We start from the raw sequence: 8,424 nt of genomic DNA, 5'->3' as shown, positions 1-8,424 counted from the left end.
AAGCGAGCGGACGGACCCCTATTATAGTCGATAGGGTCCATCCAGTGCTGCTTGGTTCCATCAAGAGATGGAGCTGGTCAGCCGTGGGGATTCTCCTTAACTGCTCCCCAAACAGGGCAGGAAGCAGAATCCCCAACACAGATGTGAAACCACCCTTAGCATAACCTTTAATATGAACGTATATTCTAAAGTCACCATGTAGGTTTTCTTATGAAACCAATTTACAGTTTTCAGACTAAATAGTGTATGTTTTTGTAGCACCAGATTTGTTTCTAAAACAACCCTGTGTTTTTTGGGACAGAATTCTGTCATGGGACTGTAGGGGGTTATATTAGTTGTACTTGATTTCCTCACCTATCTCTCCTTTCTGCTGGTTCCAGCTTCCGTTCTCTGGTAGCCAAGATGGCCATTGCCATCTTTAAACTACCTGATTGCTTATAATGCATCGGTAGTGTTAGGACTACCCATGCACTGTATCTGCTCTGTGATTGGCTTGGCTGTTCTTGGGATCAGCACTGGGCAGTGCATAGTGTAGTTACAAAATGGCAGCAACCTTCTTAGTCACCCAAAAACACAACCTGGAACTTGAAGGAAGGAGGGACAGGCAAGGAAATCAAGTACAGGTAATATACTCCTCCAGTCCCAGGACAGAAGTCTGTGCTGAAGCAAAGAGGGTCACTTTATATTCTGTAAAGAGAACACGCTTCCTCCTTCCTGGTGACCTGTCACCATAACTCTGAGTTTTTTTTCCAGACATCAATAGCTCATTGTACTTTGTGCCCAAGTTGTTGGTACTGTGCCGAACATTGGTGTATAAGATATCATGTTTTACTCAATGATATAGTCACTTTGCACTAAACCTCTTGTGGTGTTGTGATTCATTGAATGCATTCATTGTTCAGTAAACCATAAACAAGTCATTGTCAAAAAAATCCCTTCCCTAGAAGAAGTTGTCAGAATCAAGTGAAACTTTCTAGGTGTGAGTGTAACACTGATATAAATAAGTGATTACAATATCAGAGCAAAAAGATAATTTATTACGGAAAACTGAGCACTTGAAGGGAGACTCTAGTACCCTGTGAGGCGTGGTTTAACTTACAAGATATGATATGGGCGAGCATGGACACATACAGGTTCTGTATGGTATCCTGCAGCATATCTCTCCATATTTTCTGTAACTCAGCCTCTAGATTGTGCAAACTCATAGACTGTCAAAGTTGGCATCCCAGATGGTCCCATACATGTTCTGTTGGCGATAAATCTGGCACCCAGGCAGCCACAGAAGTGTGGAAATGTTGTGGGGGCTTCCTCTGACCCCCTTGCTGTGTGTGGCCAAGCATTATCCTGCTGGAAGCCTCTTGGAAGCTGCCATGAGAGGAACACATGTGGCTGCAGGATGTCCTGAACTTATCGCTGAACTGTCATTGTCCCTCATACCACTACTAGGGGTGACCGACTGTCGTATGCCATAGCCCCCAAGACCATCACACCAGCAGGGGGGGCAGTGTGCCGCCCCACAGCAAAGGCAGGATTGAGGCACTCAACCCTAGGTTACCAGAAACAAACAGGTACTCAAACTAAACCTGGATTCGGCGCTGAAGGCTACCTGTGTCCACTTTATGGCAATCCAGTTTTATTGTTCCCAACACCAATGCAAACAGAGGCAACGGTGGGTGGGTGTCAAAGGCAGTACATGTAATTAGGGCTGTGAGACCAAGTGTCCTTCAGCCAAGCACCTGGAAATGGTTCAGACAGACACAGGGTGTAACAATGATGTCACGTGTCACCGGCCTGCTGGCCATGTGTGCGAGCCTTCACATATGTACTAGTTTTAACACCTCCTAATAATCTGGTCAGAACAGCCCAGGTGGCAGGCAATTCATCAATACTAACTCGGTGAAGTCTCCTAAATTGCGTTGTAGAGGTGTCTAATGGTCAACAAGCTCTATGCAAGCAAAAAAACAGGTGAAACAACACACAAGTAGCCTCTGAAAGCCTTTTTATATAGGTCAAGGGTGGAACCACTTTTAGGGCTTCAGTTGACAAGACCGTTCATCTAATCATACCACAACTCTAATCATTTGTATATCTGCCTGAGATGGAACCGAGATGGAACTGCAGGACGAGTTTTGCAGCAAAACAAAAACTTCTTCAAGGGGCTTAATTTTTTTAAGACAAAGAGTGTACATCAGCAATCATTTTGTCTGGTATCTTTGCTTGAAAGAATCAATATGTTTTTGGTGACCGTAATCTGATTTGAACATGAAACCTTCTTCACTTCCCAACATTAGGGATCCCAGAGCATCAGCTAAGGTGAGAAAAAGTTTTTTTAACTTTATTTTTAAACTCATTTTATTGAAGGCTACATCAATACAGGAAAAAACTTTGACAGAAACACTGTTCACATTATACTTGGTGTTGAGAATACAGACTTTTACACTCAAGGTGAAGCAGATGAAAATATACTTGGAATAATGTATGTTTTGGTATTCTGCCCTTGATACACCAGCCTGTGTTGCCCTGATCTCACACTCAACCCCTGTCCCTGCCTACTTGCCTCCACTCCTAGCTAACCCCAGGCGGGCAACTGGGCGGCGGTCCCTACCCTCGCTAGGGACCGAGAAGGGACGCTGGCGTGCCTGATGAAAAGGGCAGAATAACAACAGAAAAGGCAGATGTCATAAACCATCACATGAAAATACAAAGCAGACCTGAGGCAGATGGAATAACCTGGCAGAAATGGCAAACAAGCTGACAAGAGCAGGAGACCGACAGAGGCAGGCTAGCTAGCACACTGAGGGAAACCAATAACTGGCAGTGATTGCAAGTCACTGCCTGACCTATAAACAAATGCCTCCGCCCAGGGGCGGAGAGAGGGAGAAGCCAACTCCCAACAGACAATATAAAAAGGAAGCTACTGCACGGCAGCTGCACTCACCGGTGTGTGCGCGCACCGCACCGCAAGCCACCAGCATACCGCCGGCCAGGCACCCACACCCCCTGCAGCCGGACCACAAGCCGGTGAGGCGTGCCCCGACCGGGGGACCCAGCACCCCGCGAGGAGCCGAAACCACCACATGGTAACAATGTAGTTCACAACTGACTGCTCCCACCTAATAGTTAAGCTACACTTTACAAATAACAACCTGAGTCTGTGTGAATGCATTGAAAGGTAAACCTGTGAAGAGTATACGACCCGAGTACTAAGTAGTGTCTTACATCACCTTCTGGGGAAACCACCTATTCAGTCAGACAGACAGACAGACAGGAATAGGTGGTTTCCCCAGAAGTATGAAGAAGGTGATGTAACACACTACTTAGTACTCTGGTCCTATACTCTTCACTACTACTACTGTAGATTTTACCCCTATTTATTCCATTAAATGAAGATTTTTAGAAACAGCAAGACAAGATTTGCCTTCGATAAACTTTTTTTTCTGGCTAGGCAAGCCATTGCATTTTGATAGATGGGAGAGAAGTCTTCTTTCATTTCCCAATAGCAGATACTAGATTTATATTTTTCCAAAATATATTATACTAGCTGATATACCCGGCATCCCCCGAGTTCATTTGGTTCAGGCGTTTACCTGTTTTCACGGAAATTTTTATGAAGTCGTGGTTACTTTAGAAGAACCGAGGAATAAAATATGTATACACAGAGGAGCATTAGATTCTCCTCAGACTGCATGTACCAATGTCCTTCTGCAGAATGTGCCGCCTCCCCTCAACTCTCCTCAATTTTTACCCTTAAAAGGTAATACCCCTTTTTATTCAAATTTAACCCCTGACTGGAGGTTGTAGTCTCTTCTTAGCCTTAAAAGAATGCTCCATCTCTGCAATCCATGGCCGCTTCCTTATGGACTTCACAGACTTTCAGTATATGTACATAGAGGTCAGTTAGATTGTTTTGCCAGATTTCACACTTGTACAACACAGAGCCGTTACATTACACTTACTTTTGCAATTAGCATTGAATAATTGAGTTGTGACCCCTTTACGTTTCCTATTTAGGACCTAAAGAATGCTCCTGCCAAATTTCACACTTGTACGACAGCGGGAAGTTACATTACGTAGGGGTGCACTTTCTTTTGTAATAGGCATTGAATAATCGAGCTGTGCTCCCCTTTTTTTTTCCTATTTAGGGCCTGAAGAATGCTTGTGCCAAATTTCATGTTTGTACGATATCGGGAATTTAGAGCAGTAGTGGCGAGTGAGTCTGATATCGAAGGCATATCTTGTCATGCTGTTTCCAAAAATCCTCATTTAATAGAATAAATAGGGGTAAAATTTACAGGAGATTCCAAAATGTCTGACAGCAGCTCCACAACCTCAGACCAAAATTATCTTATAAAGCACGAACTCCCAGATAAGATGCCAAAAGTCAGTTTTAGGGCCACCGATGTGGAACCACTGGGTCAACCTACCGGGTAGGTGAAGGACCAATCCAGTACGGTTGAAAGCTGACCCTTGGTGATTGGAGGTGAAGATACCAGGCGAATGTGACATAGTCCAGAGAGGAGACCTATGGACGAGAAACCTAGTCTAGCCCTGAGCTAGTACAGAAGAGAAGGGAGCCCCGTGCCTAGAAGCGGGGGTTGGTGTCCTGATAAGAACAACCCCGCAGCCTTCCTCTAGGTCCTAGCTAACCCTGACAGGTTACAGGACAAAACACTGTAAAAACCAAAAGACAGTTCGAGGATGGGAAAATAGCAGAAACAGAGGAGCTACAGGCAAGCAAACAAGAACAAGACAGCGGAACATGTGAAGGGTTACCTGACAGGTAGAATGCAGAGGCAGGAGCAAAGCAAACAGATAAACACTGAACAAAAAGAGGATAAATGCAGAAGCAGGACCTAAGCTGGTTGTCAGAGAAAAACTCACAACATGGAGGCAAAGAAGAATGACTCCCAGCTCAGCTAAATAAGGCAATCATTGTGCATGCCCCACAGATGAGCTAGCATGCCTGTGGCAGGTAACCATTGATGTGCAGGAAGAAAATATTCTGAAGCACAGGTTACAGGGAAAGCAGGATGATGCCCGCATCTGCCAGAAACAAGGAGAGAAGAGCAAGTCTGAAAAGTGGACCTTACAGTCAGCATGAGTGTCCAGACATCTGACATTGGTCATGGGGCAGTTTGCCCATTTTTTGCAATCTAATTCGAGTTCAACAACTTTGATGTAGATATACATTTGTATTAAAGTAACCCCCTGCTTTCGGTACAAAATTCTGCCCCAGGACCAGGGGGGGGGATGTATATTGCCTGCAGGTATTCTTCTGGCGTTCCTCTGACCTGCTGGTTCCTGGTCCTCTTTTGCCGGTCAAGATGGCCAACACAAGCTTTAGACTACCTAATTCCAACACAGTGCATTGGTAGCATTAGACTACTAATGTATTATGTGTGCTCTGATTGGCCAGAAATACTCGATGGATTGGAGGGGGGGGGGGGGGGGCAGAGAAGAAAAACTGCAGGTACTATACCCACAACCCCTCCTGTACTGGGCCAAAATTTTGTCCTGAAACTGGAGGGTCACTTTATTTTATTATTGGCGGCATTGGAAACATACATGACTAATTAACATCTCGTCATGTCTCATCCGTCAATGATGGGATAAGACCTTGACCCTTGGCTTTAGCAGCAAATAATACCAGAAGGCCCCTGGGTTTTGAAAATTCCAATTAGGGGATATTGCAACACTTACTATCTAGGGAACTGACTAGTCACCACATACTGCAATTGGAGATATCAAAAATAAGCTGTGAGAGGCAACTCATATCTTCTTCGCATCTGATCAAGGGGGTGAAAAAGCATACCCATCAAACAGGTGTAGTACTGTAGACACACTGTGGGGTCACCAAAATTCAAAACCTGGCTATCGATACAAATAAGTGAGCTTTGGATTGTTCCATGTTTGACTGTCCCGATACAGTCATGAAACTCTACTAAAGTTTTGCAGGTCTGCCAGACTTGCAACATACCCTATTTGTGGGTGAACAGTCATGGGGTGGGTTTAAAATCGCCCTCTAGAAAAGGTCAACAATTCTTTAATCTGGGGTAAATCAACAAATGTGACTTAGAATTGTCATTTAGAAGTGCTCATTTTGTAACTACACCCTCCGATACCTGACCTGGCATTCCAAATAGTATAGTAATAGATCCAGGAGAGAATATACCTCTGTTCTCTAGTCAGCTGCAATCACGCTTTCAAGGCTCAGTTTAGGTCTTGGTGCTGGCCCATATGAACACTGCCATTTGAGAGTGACAAAAAATAATTTGGGCATTAGTGCCAGGGAGTGCTCAAGCATATCTATCTATCTATCTATCTATCTATCTATCTATCTATCTATCTATCTATCTATCTATCTATCTATCTATCTATCTACATTTAATGTTAATAACTAGAGATGAGCGAGCACCAAAATGCTCGGGTGCTCGTTATTCGGGACGAACTTTTCGCGATGCTCGAGGGTTCGTTTCGAGTAACGAACCCCATTGAAGTCAATGGGCGACCAGAACATTTTTGTATATCGCCGATGCTCGCTAAGGTTTTCATTTGTGAAAATCTGGGAAATTCAAGAAAGTGATGGGAACGACACAGCAACGGATAGGGCAGGCGAGGGGCTACATGTTGGGCTGCATCTCAAGTTCACAGGTCCCACTATTAAGCCACAATAGCTGCAAGAGTGGGCCCCCCCCCTCCCAAAAACTTTTACTTCTGAAAAGCCCTCATTAGCAATGCATACCTTAGCTAAGCACCACACTACCTCCAACAAAGCACAATCACTGCCTGCATGACACTCCACTGCCACTTCCCCTGGGTTACATGCTGCCCAACCGCCCCCCCTCCCCCCCACAGCGCACACCAAAGTGTCCCTGCGCAGCCTTCAGCTGCCCTAATGCCTCACCACCCTCATGTCTATTTAGAAGTGCGTCTGCCATGAGGAGGAACCGCAGGCACACACTGCACAGGGTTGGCACGGCTAGGCAGCGACCCTCTTTAAAAGTGGCGGGGCGATAGCCCACAATGCTGTACAGAAGCAATGAGAAATAGAATCCTGTGCCACCGCCATCAGGAGCTGCACACGTGGGCATAGCAATGGGGAATCTATGTGCCACACACTATTCATTCTGTCAAGGTGTCTGCATGCCCCAGTCAGACCGCGGTTTTTAATTCATAGACACAGGCAGGTACAACTCCCTATTGTGAAGTCCCTGTGGACCCACAGCATGGGTGGCTCCCTGGAACCCACCGGCGGTACACAAAAATATCCCATTGCATTGCCCAACACAGCTGAGGTAGTAATGTTGTGCGTAATACAGGTGGGCTTCGGCCCACACTGCATGCCCCAGTCAGACTGGGGTTCTTTACAAGTGGAAACACATGCATTTATAATTCCCTGTGGACCCACAGCATGGGTGGGTGCCAGGAAGCCACCGGCGGTACATAGAAATATCCCATTGCATTGCCCAACACAGCTGAGGTAGTACTGTCGTGCTTAATACAGGTGGGCTTCGGCCCACACTGCATGCCCCAGTCAGACTGGGGTTCTTTACAAGTGGACAGATGTAGGTTAAACTCCGTGTGCACCTACAGCATGGGTGGCTCCCTGGAACCCACCGGCGATACACAAAAATATCCCATTGCATTGCCCAACACAGCGGATGTAACGTCAGCTGTAATGCAGGTGGGCTAAAAATTCATTTGATTACACTGTAGGCGAGGGCCCACAAAAATTGGTGTACCAACAGTACTAATGTACATCCAAAAAATTGGCCATGCCCAACCAAGATGGCAGGTGAAACCCATTAATCGCTTTGGTTAATGTGGCTTAAGTGGTAACTAGGCCTGGAGGCGGCCCAGTTTAACGAAAAATTGGTTCAAGTTAAAGTTTCAACGCTTTTAAGAGCATTGAAACATATAAAAATTGTTTAGAAAAATTATGAGTGAGCCTTGTGGCCCTAAGAAAAATTGCCCGTTCAGCGTGATTACGTGAGGTTTCAGGAGGAGGAGCAGGAGGAGGAGGAGGAATATTAGACACAGATTGATGAAGCAGAAATGTCCCCGTTTTGGATGGTGAGAGAGAACGTAGCTTCCATCCGCGGGTGCAGCCTACGTATTGCTTACGTATCGCTGCTGTCCGCTGGTGGAGAAGAGAAGTCTGGGGAAATCCAGGCTTTGTTCATCTTGATGAGTGTAAGCCTGTCGGCACTGTCGTTTGACAGGTGGGTATGCTTATCCGTGATGATTCCCCCAGCCACACTAAACACACTCTCTGACAAGACGCTAGCCGCAGGACAAGCAAGCACCTCCAGGGCATACAGCACGAGTTCAGGCCACGTGTCCAGCTTCGACACCCAGTAGTTGTAGGGGGCAGAGGCGTCACGGAGGACGGTCGTGCGATCGGCTACGTACTCCCTCACCATC

Source organism: Eleutherodactylus coqui, chromosome 2 (genome assembly GCF_035609145.1).
Source record: "Eleutherodactylus coqui strain aEleCoq1 chromosome 2, aEleCoq1.hap1, whole genome shotgun sequence".
Classification (NCBI taxonomy): domain Eukaryota; kingdom Metazoa; phylum Chordata; class Amphibia; order Anura; family Eleutherodactylidae; genus Eleutherodactylus; species Eleutherodactylus coqui.
Note: the sequence above shows the minus strand (reverse complement) of the source record.